At 33.1% G+C, this 26,328-nt stretch overlaps 1 long non-coding RNA gene across 2 annotated transcripts; it reads right to left on the bottom strand.

Annotated features, from left to right (window-relative positions):
• Positions 1-25,757, bottom strand: LOC131596078 (uncharacterized). 2 transcript variants are annotated; one of them, XR_009282153.1, is made up of 4 exons: positions 25,528-25,757; positions 24,989-25,097; positions 24,857-24,893; positions 1-13,659 (listed from the first exon to the last, which is right to left on the bottom strand). It is a non-coding gene; the product is annotated as an uncharacterized LOC131596078 (long non-coding RNA). The 2 variants fall into 2 exon arrangements; XR_009282152.1 differs by having other exon boundaries at positions 1-11,032.
• Between the last annotated feature and the right edge of the window lie 571 nt (positions 25,758-26,328).

Below are 26,328 nucleotides of genomic sequence, written 5' to 3'. Positions count from 1 at the left end.
AACACCCCATTTCTACCCGAAAAATATATATAAATCAGAGTTTTCCAAATTTTCCAATAAACAAATGAGGCGTCACATAATAAAACAAAACAAATCAACTCGTCGCATAAAGCGGATACATAGCACCTTTGAAACAGAATAACTTATTTTATTAAAACACAGCGTAATCACTTAAACAAGTATTCAATAAAATATCTTCAGTTAACTTATCATTTTGTTCAACCAAGATAACACAATTAAACAACAACATCATGAATGACATAAATCGTTCCCCCTAGAGTGCTACGTATCAGAGCGACGACCGACTCGAGTAACGGCAACTAAATCTTCATACTTGAATACCTGCACGTTGCCAATATAAAGGCAACGGCGAAACAAGAGAAAAGGGTGAGATATCAAATCATATAAGTGGGCGTATGATAAAGTGCATGCTAGGATTCAGATATATAAGATTATCACATTGCAAGTATCAATAGCTACTATACACATCATACTTCTACTCTTCATTAGTCTCACATACTTTTCATGACACAACAAGTCATAATCATATAAATAGTATCATCCAATAAATTTCACATATTCAAGTATGCACAAAATTCAATAGTATGATACTCAAAAGATTCAATACTATTATCCCAAATATATACACCATCCATCATTATCACATACTCACACATTTAACCAATTATGTATCAAAACATCACCAATTTCAATTATCACCTCTCATGTACATATAACAATCACATAAATGCATATATTCAAACATCACATAATCTCAATGTGACTCAATGCAAGACATGTGACTCTATGCATGTGGTACCCAATGTGGACCCAAAGTTCCACCGCTTCCGATTCATATAGAATCTAGCCACGCTTCAGATCCGGACAAGATCAAAGCCACCAAATATAAACATATAGTTTACCGCTTTCCGAATTCACTCTAGAATTCAAGCCCCGCTTTTGTTTCAAAGCAAACCACCTTTGTTTCAAGGCACACCATGACATGAATGCATGTACAATGTTGACAAACATATGCAATTAAGATCATCTCTACCATCTTAATATTTAGCATATCACAATAATTCAACTCGATGAATTATCCACCAATTGTACACAACATTCACAACACATACATATGATTCACATATAAAAGGCCAATTAATCAATTACGATTCACAAAATCCAATTAACACTAGTAACCGTACTATCTCATGTTAATTCTCATTTTGCCAATTATATATGAACATACACATTTAAAATCAAGCAATTAATCATTAAAATTAATGCTATCCAACTACCCACAGAGAATCAATATCAAAACAACATCATTGACATAATAATATATATTTCTCAACATACATATTCAAGTCAAAACACAATTACGGATAAATTCTCAAAATATCGTAATTTACCGACAAACCAAATAGTTGATCTAATTCCAAATTGTATTCTAATCAATTAAACACATTGAAATTAACTCAACTATTAATTTAATCAACCGATTAATAATCACACTATATTAATTTAATTCACTTCTATTTCTACTCCATTTCCAATTTTCTAGCATTCTATTGCTCAAGACCATTTTTATTAAAAAGAATATCACGCTAGCTTTCTAACGCCTCGAACGGAGACTCAAACGGAGTTACGGTTCAAAAGATATGAATTGTTAAAGTTCCAATAAAAAAACAAACACCGACGTTATACACTGACAACTCTAAACATGTCAGAATTACTCAAAACAAATAAAAATATGACTCTTAATAATTCAAAACAACTCTGACAACTTATTGTCGACTCTAACAACTCTATTGACAACTCTAACAACTCTATTGACAATTCTATTAAATTATTATAATTTATTTATAAAGAATATTTAAATCAAACACAATTTCAGTAGATTCGTAAAATATCATAATTTCAACAAAATAACACCACCATGTTAATCTACTAATTAAACTTAGCTACCACGTCAATTTTCATCAAATTTCGGGCAACTAATTATACCGCTTAATTCGGCTATTTCAATCAAACGAGACTGTTTTATATTTTATTAGTCCTATAAATAACTGTTACTTACTGTTTCTAACATATATGATTTCCTAATTAAATTCATTTTCCTTATATCATACCATTCTATATATATTTTATCTCAATGTTTCTAACCTATGCTATTTCATAATTAAATTCATTTTCTTTGTATCATACCATTCTATATATATTTATCTCAATTAACAGTAGGAAACATAAAAAAATAAACAATGGAACACAATTACAAAAACAGAAACGTAAATAGCATTGCAACACGCAATGGAATGGCACAAAACGGAAATGGTATGCATAAGTGGTATATCTCATGTCAAGTTTATACCATTATGTAAATATTATATATATATATGTTAATAATAAAGTATTATGATGAACAATGAAACAAAAGAAAAACAGAAGAAAAAGTGCACAACAAGAAAATATTATGCAACACCCATATGTTGAGAATTGCATCAAACGATGTAGCCTAATGGGGTCGCTCGGCAACCCCTCTCCCATTGAACAATGCTGCACGTCATGAGATTTCAATACCGTCCGTTATGACTTGTTTCGCATAATATCAACACCGTGTTAATTTCTAAAGATACCGACGGCAAATTTCAAACAGCAACAATAATAGATTTCAAGACAGCAACCCAAATTCATACAATATTTGGTTTTCTAGCAACGATTTAAACAAGCAAAAGTAATAATCTACACATCCAATCCCCCCATACAATATTTCATAAGCCCCATTATAGAAAGAGAACCCCACCCTTACCTTATTCAATGGAAGCACTCAATGGGTCTCTAATTGCATCTTTAATTGACACCATGGATGAAAATCTTCAAGTCCCTTCTTCTTCTCCATAGTCTTGCCTCTTTCTCTTCAAATCTTGTTTTCTCCCAAAATGACAACACAACTCTTTCTCATCTCTAAAACCCTAATATAAAACCAATTGGGCTTAGTGTTTAAATCCTCTCTTTATTTAATATCCTCCAAAATCAATTTAGGCCCAATAAGAGATATAACTCAAATAATCAATTATATCACTTATAATAATAATTCCTTCAATATAATAATTCCGACTTATAAATAATATTATTCTCAATATTATTTTCCGACTATTCGACTTCAATTTATATAATTCCAAATACGCCCTTAAATAACACCGACAATCCAAATTCGACTAAATCAAGTATTTAAATCCTTCAATAATTTAATTAACCAATTTAATTAAATTCGGGGTGTTACAACTCTCCCCCACTTAGAATATTTTCGTCCTCGAAAATTCGCTCAACATCATCCAAACACAAACCTCGTATCCAAATCTCAAATCTCCAAATCGTGCTTGGTAACACTTCGATCACTACCTCTTCGTCACAACAACGATTCTCATGAACACTAACACATTACAGTTCTTACCAGTTTTGCAATAATCAACGATTCAATGCAGTATTCTGGCGCATCACACTTATTCCAACAGTCCGTCAATCCAAATATCAAGATAACTCATCTTTACCGACCTCTGGCATATAGTTTCTTACTCCCTCAAGCCTTACAACAACAATGTCACCTAAGGCTTCCGCTGATCAACTCTGATAATTCTCTTTTAAGTCACCATTCTCGATAAAATCCTGTCTACTTATATGGTTCACAAATTCTCGATCCAATACAAACTTTCTTCAATACTCATCCTCACATCGTTATTTACTTGATATTTCCAATCTTTCACTTTGCGACACTCGCTTGCATAAAACGTACCACAACGATTGTTAATCCCATCTAATTCTAACTCAACCATCCTTCTTACCAAGCTACACAAATTGATGGGCGACTATCTTCACGATAAAATATAGACTCTTTCTACACTATTAAGACAACAAGACAAATCTATAACGTCCAACACGAGTTTCGTCTACCATTAGCAATAGATTGAGGGTGATCAGTTCCCCAATTTGCCAATTAGTATCCGACAACCTTAGTGGAGTATAAATCGTTGTTACATCAAAATAACGTCCTTTCCGAATTTCCACTTAAATCCATTAACACGACGTAATCCAATGATTCACTTTAGGTTTTTACAATTCCTACAAGATCTTACCTTATCAATCGATCTTGTCAATGAGACACCGACGTCCAAACATAATAAAAAAGTCTAATTCATAATCACTTAGCATCACACAATTCGTTTCGTCTCAACCGAAGTCCTCCTCACGATAAACTGGCGATAGAAATTCCATGCAGTCATTCTTTTGTACACACCGCCACTTTTGGCATCCCAAATACAACTTCTATCATCCCTAAGTCTGAATTTTTCTTCACTACTACTTCACTCTTCCTTAAAAGTCATAAGTACTCAAATCATCTTTGATACCAAATATCTCGTTCTCTCATCTTAATCATAAACAACAAGTTTTGCTTAACTTCGCTTCATACATTTGCGGTAATAACCATTCTTATTCAACAGGCTTACACATTTCCATATGGTAGAATACAACTTCACCTCTTCGTAGGCTCAAACGGTACGTCCAACTGATACTCGAAACCCAAGCTACAAAACTCTGGGGTTATCCGAATTGTAAACATCGACGTCAAGCATCGACAATTTTTACGTTATCTCCTAAACTCCTTAAATAACTTCGACGATAAACTGCATCCCATCTCAACATCATCACATCAAAATCAAATCTATTACGGCTGCGGCAATAATTCTTATAATACACTTCATCTCGTTATCTTTCTGACGCTTCAAACAGAGTTCAAATCAGATATCCGAAACTCAAGCTACACGCATTCTCGAGTTCCCACTCGGGTTCGCGATTCACACCACTTCACACATCGACTACGTCCGTTAATCACTTTTGCGAGTCTAACATAAAGTCTACCGCAACTTTATCACTTTAACACTTGTCAAACACTGACATCAGACGCAAAGGTTAAACGCACCGATAACTTCACGGTCCTCAACCGTGCTGAACATCGCCACTTTCTAAATTCCTTCTTCCAAAATTATTCTTAACTTTACATCGCCTTCGAATCTAGGTAACATCCAAAATTCTCAACAACACTTGTATTTGTCGCTTGTCGACAGCATACCGGACCATCTCTCACAACAGAAACATCTTCGAGAAGCAAAACTTCTCCCCCACTTGGAAACAAACCACTTCCTACAACAAAACAAACAAGTACGGACAGTGTTTCACACATGTGTCATGTACTAAAGACTAAAACACAGACAACATTCAACTGTCGCACAACTCAATAGACTCGACAACTTGGCCGGACGGACCGACCTGCTCTGATACCACTATTGTAACACCCCATTTCTACCCGAAAAATATATATAAATCAGAGTTTTCCAAATTTTCCAATAAACAAATGAGGCGTCACATAATAAAACAAAACAAATCAACTCGTCGCATAAAGCGGATACATAGCACCTTTGAAACAGAATAACTTATTTTATTAAAACACAGCGTAATCACTTAAACAAGTATTCAATAAAATATCTTCAGTTAACTTATCATTTTGTTCAACCAAGATAACACAATTAAACAACAACATCATGAATGACATAAATCGTTCCCCCTAGAGTGCTACGTATCAGAGCGACGACCGACTCGAGTAACGGCAACTAAATCTTCATACTTGAATACCTGCACGTTGCCAATATAAAGGCAACGGCGAAACAAGAGAAAAGGGTGAGATATCAAATCATATAAGTGGGCGTATGATAAAGTGCATGCTAGGATTCAGATATATAAGATTATCACATTGCAAGTATCAATAGCTACTATACACATCATACTTCTACTCTTCATTAGTCTCACATACTTTTCATGACACAACAAGTCATAATCATATAAATAGTATCATCCAATAAATTTCACATATTCAAGTATGCACAAAATTCAATAGTATGATACTCAAAAGATTCAATACTATTATCCCAAATATATACACCATCCATCATTATCACATACTCACACATTTAACCAATTATGTATCAAAACATCACCAATTTCAATTATCACCTCTCATGTACATATAACAATCACATAAATGCATATATTCAAACATCGCATAATCTCAATGTGACTCAATGCAAGACATGTGACTCTATGCATGTGGTACCCAATGTGGACCCAAAGTTCCACCGCTTCCGATTCATATAGAATCTAGCCACGCTTCAGATCCGGACAAGATCAAAGCCACCAAATATAAACATATAGTTTACCGCTTTCCGAATTCACTCTAGAATTCAAGCCCCGCTTTTGTTTCAAAGCAAACCACCTTTGTTTCAAGGCACACCATGACATGAATGCATGTACAATGTTGACAAACATATGCAATTAAGATCATCTCTACCATCTTAATATTTAGCATATCACAATAATTCAACTCGATGAATTATCCACCAATTGTACACAACATTCACAACACATACATATGATTCACATATAAAAGGCCAATTAATCAATTACGATTCACAAAATCCAATTAACACTAGTAACCGTACTATCTCATGTTAATTCTCATTTTGCCAATTATATATGAACATACACATTTAAAATCAAGCAATTAATCATTAAAATTAATGCTATCCAACTACCCACAGAGAATCAATATCAAAACAACATCATTGACATAATAATATATATTTCTCAACATACATATTCAAGTCAAAACACAATTACGGATAAATTCTCAAAATATCGTAATTTACCGACAAACCAAATAGTTGATCTAATTCCAAATTGTATTCTAATCAATTAAACACATTGAAATTAACTCAACTATTAATTTAATCAACCGATTAATAATCACACTATATTAATTTAATTCACTTCTATTTCTACTCCATTTCCAATTTTCTAGCATTCTATTGCTCAAGACCATTTTTATTAAAAAGAATATCACGCTAGCTTTCTAACGCCTCGAACGGAGACTCAAACGGAGTTACGGTTCAAAAGATATGAATTGTTAAAGTTCCAATAAAAAAACAAACACCGACGTTATACACTGACAACTCTAAACATGTCAGAATTACTCAAAACAAATAAAAATATGACTCTTAATAATTCAAAACAACTCTGACAACTTATTGTCGACTCTAACAACTCTATTGACAACTCTAACAACTCTATTGACAATTCTATTAAATTATTATAATTTATTTATAAAGAATATTTAAATCAAACACAATTTCAGTAGATTCGTAAAATATCATAATTTCAACAAAATAACACCACCATGTTAATCTACTAATTAAACTTAGCTACCACGTCAATTTTCATCAAATTTCGGGCAACTAATTATACCGCTTAATTCGGCTATTTCAATCAAACGAGACTGTTTTATATTTTATTAGTCCTATAAATAACTGTTACTTACTGTTTCTAACATATATGATTTCCTAATTAAATTCATTTTCCTTATATCATACCATTCTATATATATTTTATCTCAATGTTTCTAACCTATGCTATTTCATAATTAAATTCATTTTCTTTGTATCATACCATTCTATATATATTTATCTCAATTAACAGTAGGAAACATAAAAAAATAAACAATGGAACACAATTACAAAAACAGAAACGTAAATAGCATTGCAACACGCAATGGAATGGCACAAAACGGAAATGGTATGCATAAGTGGTATATCTCATGTCAAGTTTATACCATTATGTAAATATTATATATATATGTTAATAATAAAGTATTATGATGAACAATGAAACAAAAGAAAAACAGAAGAAAAAGTGCACAACAAGAAAATATTATGCAACACCCATATGTTGAGAATTGCATCAAACGATGTAGCCTAATGGGGTCGCTCGGCAACCCCTCTCCCATTGAACAATGCTGCACGTCATGAGATTTCAATACCGTCCGTTATGACTTGTTTCGCATAATATCAACACCGTGTTAATTTCTAAAGATACCGACGGCAAATTTCAAACAGCAACAATAATAGATTTCAAGACAGCAACCCAAATTCATACAATATTTGGTTTTCTAGCAACGATTTAAACAAGCAAAAGTAATAATCTACACATCCAATCCCCCCATACAATATTTCATAAGCCCCATTATAGAAAGAGAACCCCACCCTTACCTTATTCAATGGAAGCACTCAATGGGTCTCTAATTGCATCTTTAATTGACACCATGGATGAAAATCTTCAAGTCCCTTCTTCTTCTCCATAGTCTTGCCTCTTTCTCTTCAAATCTTGTTTTCTCCCAAAATGACAACACAACTCTTTCTCATCTCTAAAACCCTAATATAAAACTAATTGGGCTTAGTGTTTAAATCCTCTCTTTATTTAATATCCTCCAAAATCAATTTAGGCCCAATAAGAGATATAACTCAAATAATCAATTATATCACTTATAATAATAATTCCTTCAATATAATAATTCCGACTTATAAATAATATTATTCTCAATATTATTTTCCGACTATTCGACTTCAATTTATATAATTCCAAATACGCCCTTAAATAACACCGACAATCCAAATTCGACTAAATCAAGTATTTAAATCCTTCAATAATTTAATTAACCAATTTAATTAAATTCGGGGTGTTACAACTCTCCCCCACTTAGAATATTTTCGTCCTCGAAAATTCGCTCAACATCATCCAAACACAAACCTCGTATCCAAATCTCAAATCTCCAAATCGTGCTTGGTAACACTTCGATCACTACCTCTTCGTCACAACAACGATTCTCATGAACACTAACACATTACAGTTCTTACCAGTTTTGCAATAATCAACGATTCAATGCAGTATTCTGGCGCATCACACTTATTCCAACAGTCCGTCAATCCAAATATCAAGATAACTCATCTTTACCGACCTCTGGCATATAGTTTCTTACTCCCTCAAGCCTTACAACAACAATGTCACCTAAGGCTTCCGCTGATCAACTCTGATAATTCTCTTTTAAGTCACCATTCTCGATAAAATCCTGTCTACTTATATGGTTCACAAATTCTCGATCCAATACAAACTTTCTTCAATACTCATCCTCACATCGTTATTTACTTGATATTTCCAATCTTTCACTTTGCGACACTCGCTTGCATAAAACGTACCACAACGATTGTTAATCCCATCTAATTCTAACTCAACCATCCTTCTTACCAAGCTACACAAATTGATGGGCGACTATCTTCACGATAAAATATAGACTCTTTCTACACTATTAAGACAACAAGACAAATCTATAACGTCCAACACGAGTTTCGTCTACCATTAGCAATAGATTGAGGGTGATCAGTTCCCCAATTTGCCAATTAGTATCCGACAACCTTAGTGGAGTATAAATCGTTGTTACATCAAAATAACGTCCTTTCCGAATTTCCACTTAAATCCATTAACACGACGTAATCCAATGATTCACTTTAGGTTTTTACAATTCCTACAAGATCTTACCTTATCAATCGATCTTGTCAATGAGACACCGACGTCCAAACATAATAAAAAAGTCTAATTCATAATCACTTAGCATCACACAATTCGTTTCGTCTCAACCGAAGTCCTCCTCACGATAAACTGGCGATAGAAATTCCATGCAGTCATTCTTTTGTACACACCGCCACTTTTGGCATCCCAAATACAACTTCTATCATCCCTAAGTCTGAATTTTTCTTCACTACTACTTCACTCTTCCTTAAAAGTCATAAGTACTCAAATCATCTTTGATACCAAATATCTCGTTCTCTCATCTTAATCATAAACAACAAGTTTTGCTTAACTTCGCTTCATACATTTGCGGTAATAACCATTCTTATTCAACAGGCTTACACATTTCCATATGGTAGAATACAACTTCACCTCTTCGTAGGCTCAAACGGTACGTCCAACTGATACTCGAAACCCAAGCTACAAAACTCTGGGGTTATCCGAATTGTAAACATCGACGTCAAGCATCGACAATTTTTACGTTATCTCCTAAACTCCTCAAATAACTTCGACGATAAACTGCATCCCATCTCAACATCATCACATCAAAATCAAATCTATTACGGCTGCGGCAATAATTCTTATAATACACTTCATCTCGTTATCTTTCTGACGCTTCAAACAGAGTTCAAATCAGATATCCGAAACTCAAGCTACACGCATTCTCGAGTTCCCACTCGGGTTCGCGATTCACACCACTTCACACATCGACTACGTCCGTTAATCACTTTTGCGAGTCTAACATAAAGTCTACCGCAACTTTATCACTTTAACACTTGTCAAACACTGACATCAGACGCAAAGGTTAAACGCACCGATAACTTCACGGTCCTCAACCGTGCTGAACATCGCCACTTTCTAAATTCCTTCTTCCAAAATTATTCTTAACTTTACATCGCCTTCGAATCTAGGTAACATCCAAAATTCTCAACAACACTTGTATTTGTCGCTTGTCGACAGCATACCGGACCATCTCTCACAACAGAAACATCTTCGAGAAGCAAAACTTCTCCCCCACTTGGAAACAAACCACTTCCTACAACAAAACAAACAAGTACGGACAGTGTTTCACACATGTGTCATGTACTAAAGACTAAAACACAGACAACATTCAACTGTCGCACAACTCAATAGACTCGACAACTTGGCCGGACGGACCGACCTGCTCTGATACCACTATTGTAACACCCCATTTCTACCCGAAAAATATATATAAATCAGAGTTTTCCAAATTTTCCAATAAACAAATGAGGCGTCACATAATAAAACAAAACAAATCAACTCGTCGCATAAAGCGGATACATAGCACCTTTGAAACAGAATAACTTATTTTATTAAAACACAGCGTAATCACTTAAACAAGTATTCAATAAAATATCTTCAGTTAACTTATCATTTTGTTCAACCAAGATAACACAATTAAACAACAACATCATGAATGACATAAATCGTTCCCCCTAGAGTGCTACGTATCAGAGCGACGACCGACTCGAGTAACGGCAACTAAATCTTCATACTTGAATACCTGCACGTTGCCAATATAAAGGCAACGGCGAAACAAGAGAAAAGGGTGAGATATCAAATCATATAAGTGGGCGTATGATAAAGTGCATGCTAGGATTCAGATATATAAGATTATCACATTGCAAGTATCAATAGCTACTATACACATCATACTTCTACTCTTCATTAGTCTCACATACTTTTCATGACACAACAAGTCATAATCATATAAATAGTATCATCCAATAAATTTCACATATTCAAGTATGCACAAAATTCAATAGTATGATACTCAAAAGATTCAATACTATTATCCCAAATATATACACCATCCATCATTATCACATACTCACACATTTAACCAATTATGTATCAAAACATCACCAATTTCAATTATCACCTCTCATGTACATATAACAATCACATAAATGCATATATTCAAACATCGCATAATCTCAATGTGACTCAATGCAAGACATGTGACTCTATGCATGTGGTACCCAATGTGGACCCAAAGTTCCACCGCTTCCGATTCATATAGAATCTAGCCACGCTTCAGATCCGGACAAGATCAAAGCCACCAAATATAAACATATAGTTTACCGCTTTCCGAATTCACTCTAGAATTCAAGCCCCGCTTTTGTTTCAAAGCAAACCACCTTTGTTTCAAGGCACACCATGACATGAATGCATGTACAATGTTGACAAACATATGCAATTAAGATCATCTCTACCATCTTAATATTTAGCATATCACAATAATTCAACTCGATGAATTATCCACCAATTGTACACAACATTCACAACACATACATATGATTCACATATAAAAGGCCAATTAATCAATTACGATTCACAAAATCCAATTAACACTAGTAACCGTACTATCTCATGTTAATTCTCATTTTGCCAATTATATATGAACATACACATTTAAAATCAAGCAATTAATCATTAAAATTAATGCTATCCAACTACCCACAGAGAATCAATATCAAAACAACATCATTGACATAATAATATATATTTCTCAACATACATATTCAAGTCAAAACACAATTACGGATAAATTCTCAAAATATCGTAATTTACCGACAAACCAAATAGTTGATCTAATTCCAAATTGTATTCTAATCAATTAAACACATTGAAATTAACTCAACTATTAATTTAATCAACCGATTAATAATCACACTATATTAATTTAATTCACTTCTATTTCTACTCCATTTCCAATTTTCTAGCATTCTATTGCTCAAGACCATTTTTATTAAAAAGAATATCACGCTAGCTTTCTAACGCCTCGAACGGAGACTCAAACGGAGTTACGGTTCAAAAGATATGAATTGTTAAAGTTCCAATAAAAAAACAAACACCGACGTTATACACTGACAACTCTAAACATGTCAGAATTACTCAAAACAAATAAAAATATGACTCTTAATAATTCAAAACAACTCTGACAACTTATTGTCGACTCTAACAACTCTATTGACAACTCTAACAACTCTATTGACAATTCTATTAAATTATTATAATTTATTTATAAAGAATATTTAAATCAAACACAATTTCAGTAGATTCGTAAAATATCACAATTTCAACAAAATAACACCACCATGTTAATCTACTAATTAAACTTAGCTACCACGTCAATTTTCATCAAATTTCGGGCAACTAATTATACCGCTTAATTCGGCTATTTCAATCAAACGAGACTGTTTTATATTTTATTAGTCCTATAAATAACTGTTACTTACTGTTTCTAACATATATGATTTCCTAATTAAATTCATTTTCCTTATATCATACCATTCTATATATATTTTATCTCAATGTTTCTAACCTATGCTATTTCATAATTAAATTCATTTTCTTTGTATCATACCATTCTATATATATTTATCTCAATTAACAGTAGGAAACATAAAAAAATAAACAATGGAACACAATTACAAAAACAGAAACGTAAATAGCATTGCAACACGCAATGGAATGGCACAAAACGGAAATGGTATGCATAAGTGGTATATCTCATGTCAAGTTTATACCATTATGTAAATATTATATATATATGTTAATAATAAAGTATTATGATGAACAATGAAACAAAAGAAAAACAGAAGAAACAGTGCACAACAAGAAAATATTATGCAACACCCATATGTTGAGAATTGCATCAAACGATGTAGCCTAATGGGGTCGCTCGGCAACCCCTCTCCCATTGAACAATGCTGCACGTCATGAGATTTCAATACCGTCCGTTATGACTTGTTTCGCATAATATCAACACCGTGTTAATTTCTAAAGATACCGACGGCAAATTTCAAACAGCAACAATAATAGATTTCAAGACAACAACCCAAATTCATACAATATTTGGTTTTCTAGCAACGATTTAAACAAGCAAAAGTAATAATCTACACATCCAATCCCCCATACAATATTTCATAAGCCCCATTATAGAAAGAGAACCCCACCCTTACCTTATTCAATGGAAGCACTCAATGGGTCTCTAATTGCATCTTTAATTGACACCATGGATGAAAATCTTCAAGTCCCTTCTTCTTCTCCATAGTCTTGCCTCTTTCTCTTCAAATCTTGTTTTCTCCCAAAATGACAACACAACTCTTTCTCATCTCTAAAACCCTAATATAAAACCAATTGGGCTTAGTGTTTAAATCCTCTCTTTATTTAATATCCTCCAAAATCAATTTAGGCCCAATAAGAGATATAACTCAAATAATCAATTATATCACTTATAATAATAATTCCTTCAATATAATAATTCCGACTTATAAATAATATTATTCTCAATATTATTTTCCGACTATTCGACTTCAATTTATATAATTCCAAATACGCCCTTAAATAACACCGACAATCCAAATTCGACTAAATCAAGTATTTAAATCCTTCAATAATTTAATTAACCAATTTAATTAAATTCGGGGTGTTACAAGTGACGACCTATTTACACATTATCGCCGTGGCTGCGCTCTCCGGTGTTGGTACATGTTTGTGGTAGGCGCTGCAATCTTTGTGGACAAGAGTGCAAGGTACGTCGACGTGACCTACGTCCGCTACTTCATGGACTTGACTACCGTTCACCAGTGGAACTGGGGGGCAGCTACTCTGGCATATCTATACCAGAAGCTGAATGAGGCCTCCAACTGGAGGACGAGGCAGTTGACCGGATCCTGCACACTACTTACGGTACGTTTCATTTTAATTGTTTCGTATTTATTTATGTTTCGTATTTATTTATGTTTCGTATTTATTTTTAATACATTATCGTGTTTGTGTTTCAGAGCTGGATCATTTCTTACTTCTCCCGCATCCACGGCTTCCACATTGATCATGAGTACGATGACGCCATGCCCAGGGCCGCCAGATACGTTCTCCAGAGGGGGAACAATGCAGTGAGACCATACCGTGGGTACCTCGACCGCACGATGCACGATGACGTCACTTGGAGGCCATTCAGCGACTACAGTCATGTTGTCCCCTTTGACGGCATATCTTTATATTCTGGCTGGTTGGCATGCGGGACCACTACCATGGTGCGGTATCTCCTTGAGCGGTGCATGCAACAGTTTGGGTATGTGCAGATGATACCCAGGTCACCTTTTGAGGCTGCTCCCTACACGGTGACCCGAGTACAGCTCACTGGCATATTTGAGGATTGGGAGCGTCATGTGGTACCGGAGGAGTATCTTCGCATTCGGGTCACCCAGGACTGGCACAGTGTGGAGGGGTACGTCACATGGTTCTACCGGGTGTCACATCCTCTGCTAAGACCCGACGCTCCTAGGCCAGCACACGAGGAGATCCTGGAGAATCAGCAGGCCGAGGATGACCACGCCATTGATCTCCTGCCGATCTTCCAGCGGATAGAGATGCTTGGGCGGGACGCGTTGGATCGAGGTGTCGTTCATCAGGGCGGTCCAGAGGCAGTCGCCGTGATGGAGATGATCGTCACTGATGCGGGCCGTGCGACGGCATACATGCGGCAGAGGAGGTCCCAGGGAGAGAGGGTTAGGCATATCCAGTAGGAGTCCGGGTTTATTTTTTTTGTTTTCGGATTGTATCTCTCGCACACTATTACTATTTGGATCGGCTTGTATATATTATTTGGATTTGATTTATCATATTAGTATTTTCTGTTTATATGTCGCTTATTTTATTTGGCGTTTTCCTTTAATTAAAAATACGAGACTGTTTCGAAAAAAAAAAAAATAGTTTCTGCATAATTCGGAAGTGCATTTCCGAAACCCCCCAAAATCTGAAAAAAAGGTGTTTTCGGAAGTGCATCTCCGAAAACACCCCCATTTGGTGTTTTCGGAGATGCACTTCCGAAGTCTGAGAAAATTTAAAAAAAAATGTTTCGAAAATGCATTTCCGAACCAGGGGTAAAGTGGAGTCTTCGCTGAGGGTGACCCCTGTAGGAAGGTGGGTAAAGAAATTTACTTCTTTCAAGAGTCTTGGACTCAATAATATGCAGCAGTCCAATGTGAATCTCATTACCCAAATGCTTGAGATAGGGGTTCAAAAATTCAAGTATTTACAAATTCACACTCAAAATGATAAATGTGTAGAAGAGACAAGGAGAATTTATGTAATTTGTAGTTATTTGAAGGTTATTATGTGAGATGGAGGGTTAGAGATTTGTTTAGGTTCTTTAACCACAAGATTGAAATATGCAAAAATATCATATTTATAGTTTAGTGGGAACCCAACTTGTAAACGTTGAGGTTCCTTCTAGAAGGATGGATCAATCACTACAAAGAATATTATATTTTTTAATAAAAATTTATTTTATTATAGGTAAAATCCATTTTATAAGACATCTTAATTTAATTTTAATTTTTAATTATAAAATTTGGTGATGTCTAAGGTGAGAGTTCAATTAAATTTCTTATCGGTGAGATTTAAAAATCATACCATTAGATTTAATTAACGATATAGATTTAATAGATAAAAAATGATAATACCTAGACACTATCGCACACAATATTGTTTCCACATCTTGTTTCATTATGTCTTCTTGCTTCATACTAGTACCTACACTTCGCTACCATTGACAAGACAAACTGCACATGTAAAATTAAACTAAATTTTTAAACAAAATGCTGTTGTTGTTTGCATCTTTATTTTTGAAATGGAAAACTCTTGTTTGTGTAGTTCATATTTATTGAATTTAAGAAGATGGAAGTTCATGTTTTTTAATTATTTTAAAAAATATTAATAAGCAACATAACCATCCTTTAGCAATTTTTTTTACCATGATTACATATCTTGTACTATTTAATGGAAAGGATGATTGATGGTGAAGGAGAAGCAGTTTTGTAAAAAAAAAAAGAAATAGCATAAAATTGCAACGTGTGATGGTGGGAGTTGTTAAATTCATCCAACCACAAAGATAACTCCTAACATAATGAAATGGAAAAGAATTATTAAAAATAATAATTTTAAAAAAGATGTGGAAACAATATTGTGTGTGATAGTGTCTAGGTATTCTATTTTTTATCTACTAAATCTATAACGTTAATTAAATTTAATGGTATAATTTTTATGTCTCACGGGTGAAGGACTTAATTGAACCTCACCTTAGACGCCACCATAAAATTTATCATCTACTCTCTCGGTTGTCATAAAAATCAAGGAAAAAAAGTCTTTCAGAGATAAGTTTCAATCCCAACACCTTCAATTTTGTATTTTATTTATAATTAAAATGACATATTTCTTTTTTTATTTTAATATTAAAAATAAATTAATCTTTCCACTCGCTTACCTGATAAAATCGAGGGGAAAGGTTACCCCAGTTTTATACATAAAGCGTCATGTTCTTGCCCTAAATCTAACTCCTTTTTCTGCCTCCAAACTTCATTTTTCATTTATAAATCCATATTATTCCCCTAAACAAAAGTCTATTTTGTGTTGTTCTTCTTGTTGTTGATTCAATTGTTGTTAGTGTTGTTTTGTTTTTTTGTACACGTGGTAAAAGGAAAAGAAAAAAAGCAGAAAATTATCTAGAAAATAAAGTCTCACTAGCATCGGTTAGCATGAGAGCGATGAATGCAACAAGAGGCTCTGCAAATGAGCAGTACACTGCATCATTACCATCCCCATATTTTGCTAGATAGTCAACAAAAGGATTTTCCTCCCTAAGAGTATGAAACAACTGAACTCACCATTCGCTAAAGAGAAACTCTTTAATATTGTGAAGAATCACGACATAGTGATGCCAAACATTAGTAGACTATGAGATAAGCTTGATAGTATAGTTGAAGTCAAAATAACACATAAGGTCTTTGATGCCAAGTTCCCAAACATTCATAATTCATGATATAACGCCAGCAGTTCAGATTAGCTTAGGGAAATATTTAGCTAACAGATTAGCTTAATTCATTGTTATGAGTTTCAAAGTATATGAAGATACCACTTCATTAGAAAGACATAGTTTGTTTCTAGCGCGCCACAACCACCAGCAAGCAGCCAAAAAGATAAAGCCACCTTCGATGCCATGTATAATCCAATCATATAAACTACCCCCATTAGAAGAATAAGGGTCCCAAGAAGCCAATAAATTTCCAAAATTGAGTAGAAAATTCACAGTCTCTCAGGCAATGTAGAGTAGTCTCAGCGTCCTGTTGCATTTGGGACAGAGATTTGTTTGTAGCATACCACGATAACACAACATCGATCTCGTAGGAAAAGACTTACGTTAAATCGCCCAAAAGAAGAATTCCACCTTTTCAGGGGTCGAAATATGCCACATCCACTTCTAATAATTAATTTTTATTGTATTTTGAACAAGATCATGTATGTGGAGTCAGTTATAACCACCTCGAGCAATATAGATACCATCTAAATTGCATTTTCGTAATATTTGACCAGGGACCAGAGAATTCAAACAAATGGGAAACCCTTTTAGACGGTCACAAATAACTGGAGGAATATTAGTATGTAATTAATCAAAGTTCAATTACACTGCATCGCCTCTACCACTGGTACCTTTTAGTGTAGGGGATGAAGCTCTATGGATAACCATGTCCGTGGATGGATAGGTGCAGAAGGGTGTCAATAAATATGGTGATTGCGATGAAGAAGGTGTGACCCTGGTTAGTTTTATCGGTGCCTCATGGTGGGCGCCCTTATACTAGTCTAAAAGTACATGTGTGGGTCCTCCCTATAAGGGTAGGGAGGCTTAGAGGAATTTTCGTAGTGGAAAGTGTTAACATAGTATACGTTAGAGCTTCATTTTTCTTCTTTATCTCTTGCACCAAAAAAATCCACCTTCTCGGGTAGCAAGTCAAGGTACCCAAAATTTTGTACATCAGCCCCTATTTTAGATAGTAACACAACCACCTTTTTTAGCTCCTCCAAGTATCGGTCATGGTAGGAATGCTAAACCAATGCTAAAGCACTTTTTAACTTTCGAAGACGATCGGGCAAGAAAACATCTCCGCTTCTAGAAACACCAAAAGCTAAAACGGCTGATGCCTGGCGAGAGAGGTACGCCAATTTAGAAAATCTTGACGAATGATCTTGACCTTGCCCAAAAATATGTGTAATTGATCAGTGCATTTTTATGCACGTCCTTTCATGTTTGTACTCAAGCGTTTCCTTGGTTTGTTTTGATTATTTTTATGTTTTAATGTGTTTTTATATTTTATTTTATTTTTAGCTTTATTTAATTTTCGCACTTTATTTTTCAGCTTTGACAGCTTTCATGGGAACGATCATAACTGGAGTTCTAGGAATGCGATTGAGGCGTTCTAATAATCTCCGGAAAGCTAAGAGAGAGAGAGAGAGCTACGACTTTCATGTTGGAGTCGAAGTCAGATTCGGAGCCTATAATTCCCAAATTTGCGTTTGAAGCTGCAGCACTATTTTATTTTCTATTTTTGGGTCGTTAAGTAGTGGGCCTGGGTTTTGTAATTTGACCCAGTTGGGTCATAAACCATTTGGGTTGTTCTCTCTATTACCTAGCAGCCGTGGTACTGTTCATGTTAGACAATACTTACAAAGAAAAACTTTTGCTTTTACGATTTTTGCAATGGAGAACTAATCCAAAGGGGCAATCTATCGAATTCGAATTCCACAAAACTTTGAGGTTATTATTACTTTCAATTTAATTTAGTTCCTTTCCAATTTGTTCTATAATTTCGTTTGCTTAATTCGTTCTTATAGAATGTATTGGATTTAATTCAATTGATGCGTGTTCCTTACTTTAATCGCGCTTAAACTTAGCTTCTTCGTTAATTCGCGCTATCGATAACCGTTTGCTTAATTCGGTGAACCGTTTGCTTAATTCGGTGATTAGGATCATAACTCGTGTAGTATTGTCGACGCTTGTTTCATCAATATTGCAATCGAATAGGAATTAGTACCGCTTAGGGGAATTGAAATTGTAATAATTGATGATAAGTTGGAAGTAGAACCGGTAGATTAACCTGTTAAAATCACTTATTTCAATAATCACTTATTTCGACTTTTGTCAATTCGATTCTAAACCAACCAACCCCCCCCCAATTGATTTTGTTCAGTTAATATAATACAAGAATCCTTGCGATACGATACTCGAGTCACTTGTCGCTATCTACGGTCTTTTCAAAATAACTCGTTTTTGATCCGCGCACGACAGCGGATCAGTAATCTTCCTCAGAATTTGAAGATTGATACTCCCTAGCCATCTCTGGGCCAGGATGGGCAAAAAATGAAGGATGCAATATGGTCATGGTCGGCGTTGAGTAGACACTAGGACAATGTTTCCTTAAGTTTTGCTCGAGCTTCTGAAGTCATACAAACGACCCATCTCCACGAGGAACCCTAACAACGAGCCTATTGACGAGCTCCCTCCGATTACGATCGGCGACAAACACAGAGCATTATCTTCCAAGACTTGTTCTGGAGAACCCCTGACTTTTCCAACAGGACCAATGTAGGAAGGTTAAGCATGAGTAGACTAATAAGGGACCTCGTACTTAAATTCCTCTAGTAATCAACATGACATCAAGGACTGTAGGAAGGGGGAGAAACCCTCGGTGTTATATTCATGTAAACCATCGTATTATAACACTTCATCCAAAGAAAAGAGGAAATCCCCTTGATACTCACCAAAATGACCGACCTATCCTCTTTTGTAGCAGCTCCCGCCACTATGCGAGTCTCTATGAACCACTTCTTTTGTTTCTTTGGTGCCACCCCGAAGCAGAAACACTGTTAACATGGACTAAATCCTCAAAATAGACTACCAATTTTCTCTTCATATAAGGCTCTTTTTGAGACAAGTCGTCCAACTTATATACATGATACCTAACATCCTCGAAGAAATTATTTTGGCATCAAAACTTGTAGAATTTGTCTGATAATTGATAGGGAAGCTCAAAGTTATGTTGAATATTAGCCACCCAAGTAAATGGGCTAACTATTTAGTATTGGTCCTTGAAGTTCTTCACACTCTTTGTGTAAACCTCAAACATCTTGGTACTCTACTTTAGAGAAATCAAACCTTGACCCAAAGCCAAATTAGCAGAACTTCATTGGGCTTTAAAGATTTGGTATAGGAGTTTCAGAGACGACACACATTTCTTGCATTCGCACCATTACTAGAAGACTTTCATATAAACTTAACTCATTAAATGTAGTTTGGAATGAGCTACTACTGGATGATTAAGAATGCCCACCTCAAATTCATTAAAAGGGAGGCGGAAACCTATTAGACAAAACAAACATTCATGGAGAGGGATGACACACCCATCATATTTGCTACAAATCCTCTAATCCCTTTCGAGGGGAAGCATTCCCTAATTTGAAACGGGACTCATATCAGTAAAAGCATGCTATAGATAGCCTACACCAGTGAAGCAGAAAATGATATCCCATTTTTCTTGGTCTACCCACACGACATAGTTGTCTCTTATCGCCTTATTGGCTATGAGTTGAGAGTTTTCCATGTCGAAAGAAGATGTCAACACATAGAAGAGATGCTCGTAAGTAGAAGTACATGGTCGATACAATGAAAAACTTTGGACCCCATCCAAAGTTCATATATGGCAAGAAAACTTACCAAAGAACAATAAAAACTAAAAATCCTAACATCCCCTCAGAGTGGATATCACCGTTCCATCATCAATATTAATGCTCTTCCTTAAAACCTAAAACCCTTCTCTCCAGAAACCCCTGATAAACCAGACAAGTATGAAAAGAAAAGAAAGGTCCATCTCAAACATTACCTTGAAAAAAACAAACTTAGCGATCCACATGTTGTACGCTCTACCAAAAGAGGTGGCATAAGAACATTTGAAATAACGACGAATGAGAGGAAAATGGCAAAGATAAATGGGGTTGCGTACGCGGGAGAAGGACTTTTAAAGATTCACAAATGGCAAAAAAGGGGAACTTGTTAACTCCAAAACTTCTTATATATCCCCCAATAAAGACGAACTACACGATCCATGACGTTGGGAAACATGAACTACATTGTCAATAATCAGATCCGACCTTGTGCTGGTGCAACCAACTCCTCAGTACATGGCCTCATATAGTAGGGGCAAATATTTAGCTACATTTAATTAATATATTTTGCAACGGTGGATTGACATTTTGCAAACAGGAATATTCTATCCCTTCAGTTTTATTTTTTAGTTAAATTGTTTTATTCTCCAAAAGTGTTCCAAAGTGTTGCTTTATGCACATACTTTTAAACTTAAAAATATAGCATATTTTTAAACTTAAAATATATACATAAACCACCAAACCAATAAACATTAGTTTATATGCAAGCTATTAAATTTTATAAATATTTTATGTTAAAGTATTATATATTATGGTTTGTCAATGTTTTTCTTCTTTTTGATAGAAATATAGCTTATATATTCAAAGATATATTTTGTTTCATTTTAACTTTTAATAATATTTAAAAGTTAATGATTTCATCATTATTTTAAATTAAATTAAGTTATTAAGATTAAATAAATAGTTAATTATTAAAATAAAAATATTTTTATTTATAAGATTTTATAATTTTTTCAGTAGTTTAGCATGTTATTGGTTTAATATTTTTTTGTCTCGAATTTGGTCTAATGATTCAGTTTGGTTCTTTAGTTTAAAAATAATTTATATTGGTCCTTTAACTATTTAAAATGTATCATATTAGTCCTTTTCGTCTAATTAGTGATAAATTCACCGATTAATTTCTGATTTTTTTTCCGTCGCTAATTTGACGAAAAATACTTACATACGAGAACAAAAAGATAAAAGATAAATATTAAAATTAACATACGAGACCAAAAAGATATTTAGACAAAATATTTTAAGTTATATATATATATATATATATATATATATATATATATATATATATATATATATATATATATATATATATATATATATATATATATATATATATATATATATATATATATATATGTCTTCTCATGGTTGTATGAGAGCAACACTTTTAAAAATTAGAGAAATTTTATCGACCAAAAAGATACAAAAATTATAGTTGCATTTCTAGAAATATTTTTAAACATTTTTCTTAGTTTTTAAACTGTTTACAATATAAATTTCAATATAGGCAATATTATTAAAATAAAACAAGGCCTCTAACCGATTTGGATCGGCCCGGCCAACAATTAAGATCTAATCACGAATTATTCAAGAGCACTCAAGTATTCTATTACTAAAAGAAATCATTGTCGTAAGACGTAGCGATACGTGTTGATATTCCATTCGAGATGTTGCTAGTCATGAGAGAGGCATTTAATTTGCTTGTTCCCGGTATCACTATTGTCTTATCGCGGATCTTCCACTTCTTTCTGCTAAAGGTCAGACTAAGATATGCAGGGGCAAAGCCAGGACCTTCACTAAGGCTCTGTTTGAGAAGACCTCTTTTTGAGCTCATAGCTTATGTCTTATGTCTTATAAGTTCGTATGATAATTTAGACCCGTTTGGTAATGGTCTTTTCATCACGAGCTTATAGCTTATTTTACTAACTTATAGCTTATTTTCCAGACGCTATTTTAAATAGCGTTTTAGCTTATGTCTTATAGCTTATGTCTTATAGCTTATTATTTTTTCTTCCTTTTTTTATCCTTATTATTTTAATTAAAATCCATTTTTAACCTTTAAAATTTATTTTACTTTAAAACAAAATAATTATATATTAAATATCTTTTATGTCATTTTACATTTATAAGTTAATTTAACCGCTAATTTTACCAAACACTTCAGTTAACTTATAAGCTATCAGTCTGAACTATCCGCAATAAGCTATAAGTCATCAGACATCAGCCATCAGTCATAAACTATAAGCTATCAGCTAGCTTACCAGTCAACCGCTATTTTTACCAAACAGACCCTAAGGGGGTTCAAGGTATTTTATAAGAATAAAAATTAATAACTATAATAAATATAATATATATATATATATATATATATATATATATATATGAGTAAAATATAATTTTTTATATAATATAAAAATTCTAAATTTTGATATATATTTAATTTAACATACATCTTTTAAAAATATATAGTATGTTACTGTTGCATGTTGTATGTACTATTTTTTTAAGGGAATTTTTTATGGGATTATATGTTACGTAGAAGAAACTAGTAAGAGACCCGTGCTCCCGCACGGGTAATTTAATTATGATATTATGTATATAACTAAAAAAAATATAGTGATTTATAATCTTCAAATAATAATCATGAAATAAGAAAATAACAATAAAATATTTATTAATGTGATAATAGATGAATAAGTCTTAATGTAGTATCAAATACAAATGTAAAATTTTAGATATAAATGCATAATTTGAAATGATTTACTTATTTTAAAATGAACAGTAATCATATAGATTTAATTATATTAAATAATCATACACAAAGGAAAAAATATAATTGTGAGTTAGAGAAAAAATTAATATTTAAAAATAAAATTTTGTCTCTTAAATTAAAATAATGATTGATTAAACTAAAATAAATATTGTTTTGTTAGTGACCCGTGAAATAAATACATTTTTAATGATATTAAAATTAAAAAATACGTGTAAATTTATTTGATAATGCATAAAATGTAATTAGATACGTGTAAATTTAAAATGAATGGTTTAATTATAAATGAAAAATGATCATATAAATTCAATTATATTAAATAATCAAATAAAAAAAGAATCTGTAAAATGGAGATAAAAAGAATAAAATAAAAATAAGAAAGTGTGAGAATAAATGTGAGAGAAATTTGAAATTTTAATTAAAATAAATTAAATATTGTGTTGATAGTGACCCGTGAGATAAATAAATATTTAATTTATTAAAATTAAAAGATAACTATTAATATTTTATATAATAAGTAAATGAAGAAAAATAAAAATAAAATAAAAAAGTGTGAAAAAAAATGTGAGAGAAATTTGAAAAGATTGATGTAAGAAGTAAGGGAAATCCAATTTGATTCTTATTGGACAAAATAGTTTGAACACTTTTTCATTTTTATGTTGCTCCAGAGCTTTCTGCCTCAAGTCTCAACCTTAATCTACGCAATTTAGATTCTAATAAACGAAAACTGAAATAGTTTAAACAACTTTAGTAACAAAACAAAGATTCAAATTATCTACAACTAAGATAGTTTAAACAAATTTGGTAACATCATTAATAAGTAGAAGCAGTAACATTTAGACAACTTTCATATTGTTTAAAGCAGGCTTATGTTGTGTGCATCACACATAACCTTTATTGAATTAAATAAATAAATAATAAATTTAAATTAAATGGCATAAACTAAACAAAAACATTCATGATTCATTAAAAAAGATTTTAAAAATTACTTACCAGTCTTCTAAATGGATCTTTAAAAATGGCTTGTAGACTGTTTTTCATTAAAAAAATCAAATAAGTAAATTTCAAAAAATCCAAAAAAAAAAACATTAAACACAATTTTAACTTAATTAAAGAAAATCATACTATAAAATAACTTCACTTTCTTGTTCTTGTCCAAGAGCTTATCCTGTTCTATTTGGAAAGCTTTGAAGGGTAAGTAAAAAATTTCATTCCAAAATCTGAACTACCAATCCTGTCAAAATAAAAATAAAATTGTTGGAATTAATTAAAAAGATAAAATTTTAATTTTGATAGAAAGAGAACAACTAAAAAAAGCAGCAAACAAACAGAAAACTGAAAGAAAAAAATTTTCTTTTCCTCTTTATTTCAAATTTAATCAAACAAAAAATTAAGGTAATTTTTCTAAAAGAAAATATCCTAAAGTTAAACTCAGTCACTAAAAAACAGAGAAAATCATCATAAATTTATAGATCTCACAACCAATATGGAAAAAAATGAATCACGCTCATGAAAGTGGTGACGTAACTTAGTGTTTTTCCGTAAGGACGGAAGAAGCAAAAACAACATCATAGAGATTTGAGAATGTGTGTTTTATGTGTTTGTTAATTTGTGTGTGAAAGAAAAAGAGAGAAATAGTCAAGAAAGTGAGTAATTAATCTTACGTATTCATCAATGAGTTTCTTGGAGATGCCAGAAAGATCAAGGTTGATGAGATCTGAAATTGGAGAGACATGAAAAACTAAATGGAAGAAAGAGAAGATGGAAACCAGTTGTGAATTGAAATTGAAAAATGAAAAGAGGGGGAAATTAGATTTTCAAAAAAGAAAGTAAAAGGAATAGAAGAAGATTAAGAGAAGAGAAAAAGTAATAGAAGATGAGTTTTCTATCTTTTCAGAAATCTCAAATTTAAAATGAGAGAGAGAATGAAAGTAAGATAGAGAAAGCGTGGAAAAACCTGGTGACCAAGTAAAGAAGGGACACGTGGACCATCAACTATCTACCCAATACTATAATGTTGCCCAAACTGACTAATATACCCTTCCTTCGAAAAAAATTTACACTACCAAAAGGCTATCTAAGTAATTAACAAATTAAAATTTCATCTTTGCCATTTGTGTGTTTCTCATTGGACAAACTCAAATTGTTTTGTACTTCCATTCAACTTTTTGTCATTTTTCGTTTCCCTCCAATCAATTTTATACCCACTCCTCTGCAAACTTCTTTTCAATCACTTTAATCTCTCCACTTCTCTCTTTCACATTTTCTTTCTTCTTTGCACTTTCCTCTCTCCATTTCAATCACTTTAATCTCTTCTCTTTCTTCTCTCCACTTCTATCACTTCATATGTTCTCTTCACTTCTTCTCTCTCCCGGACAAACCTATCTTCATCTTCAACCCTCTTCATCTTTTTCAAAGACAAGGTAAGTTATGCAACTTCATTTTTCGTTTTTATGTTTTAATCA

The sequence above is a fragment of the Vicia villosa genome, linkage group LG4, assembly GCF_029867415.1.
Source record: "Vicia villosa cultivar HV-30 ecotype Madison, WI linkage group LG4, Vvil1.0, whole genome shotgun sequence".
Taxonomy (NCBI): Eukaryota; Viridiplantae; Streptophyta; class Magnoliopsida; order Fabales; family Fabaceae; genus Vicia; species Vicia villosa.
The sequence above is the reverse complement of the archived record's forward strand: the minus strand, read 5'-3'. Positions and strand labels throughout refer to the sequence as shown.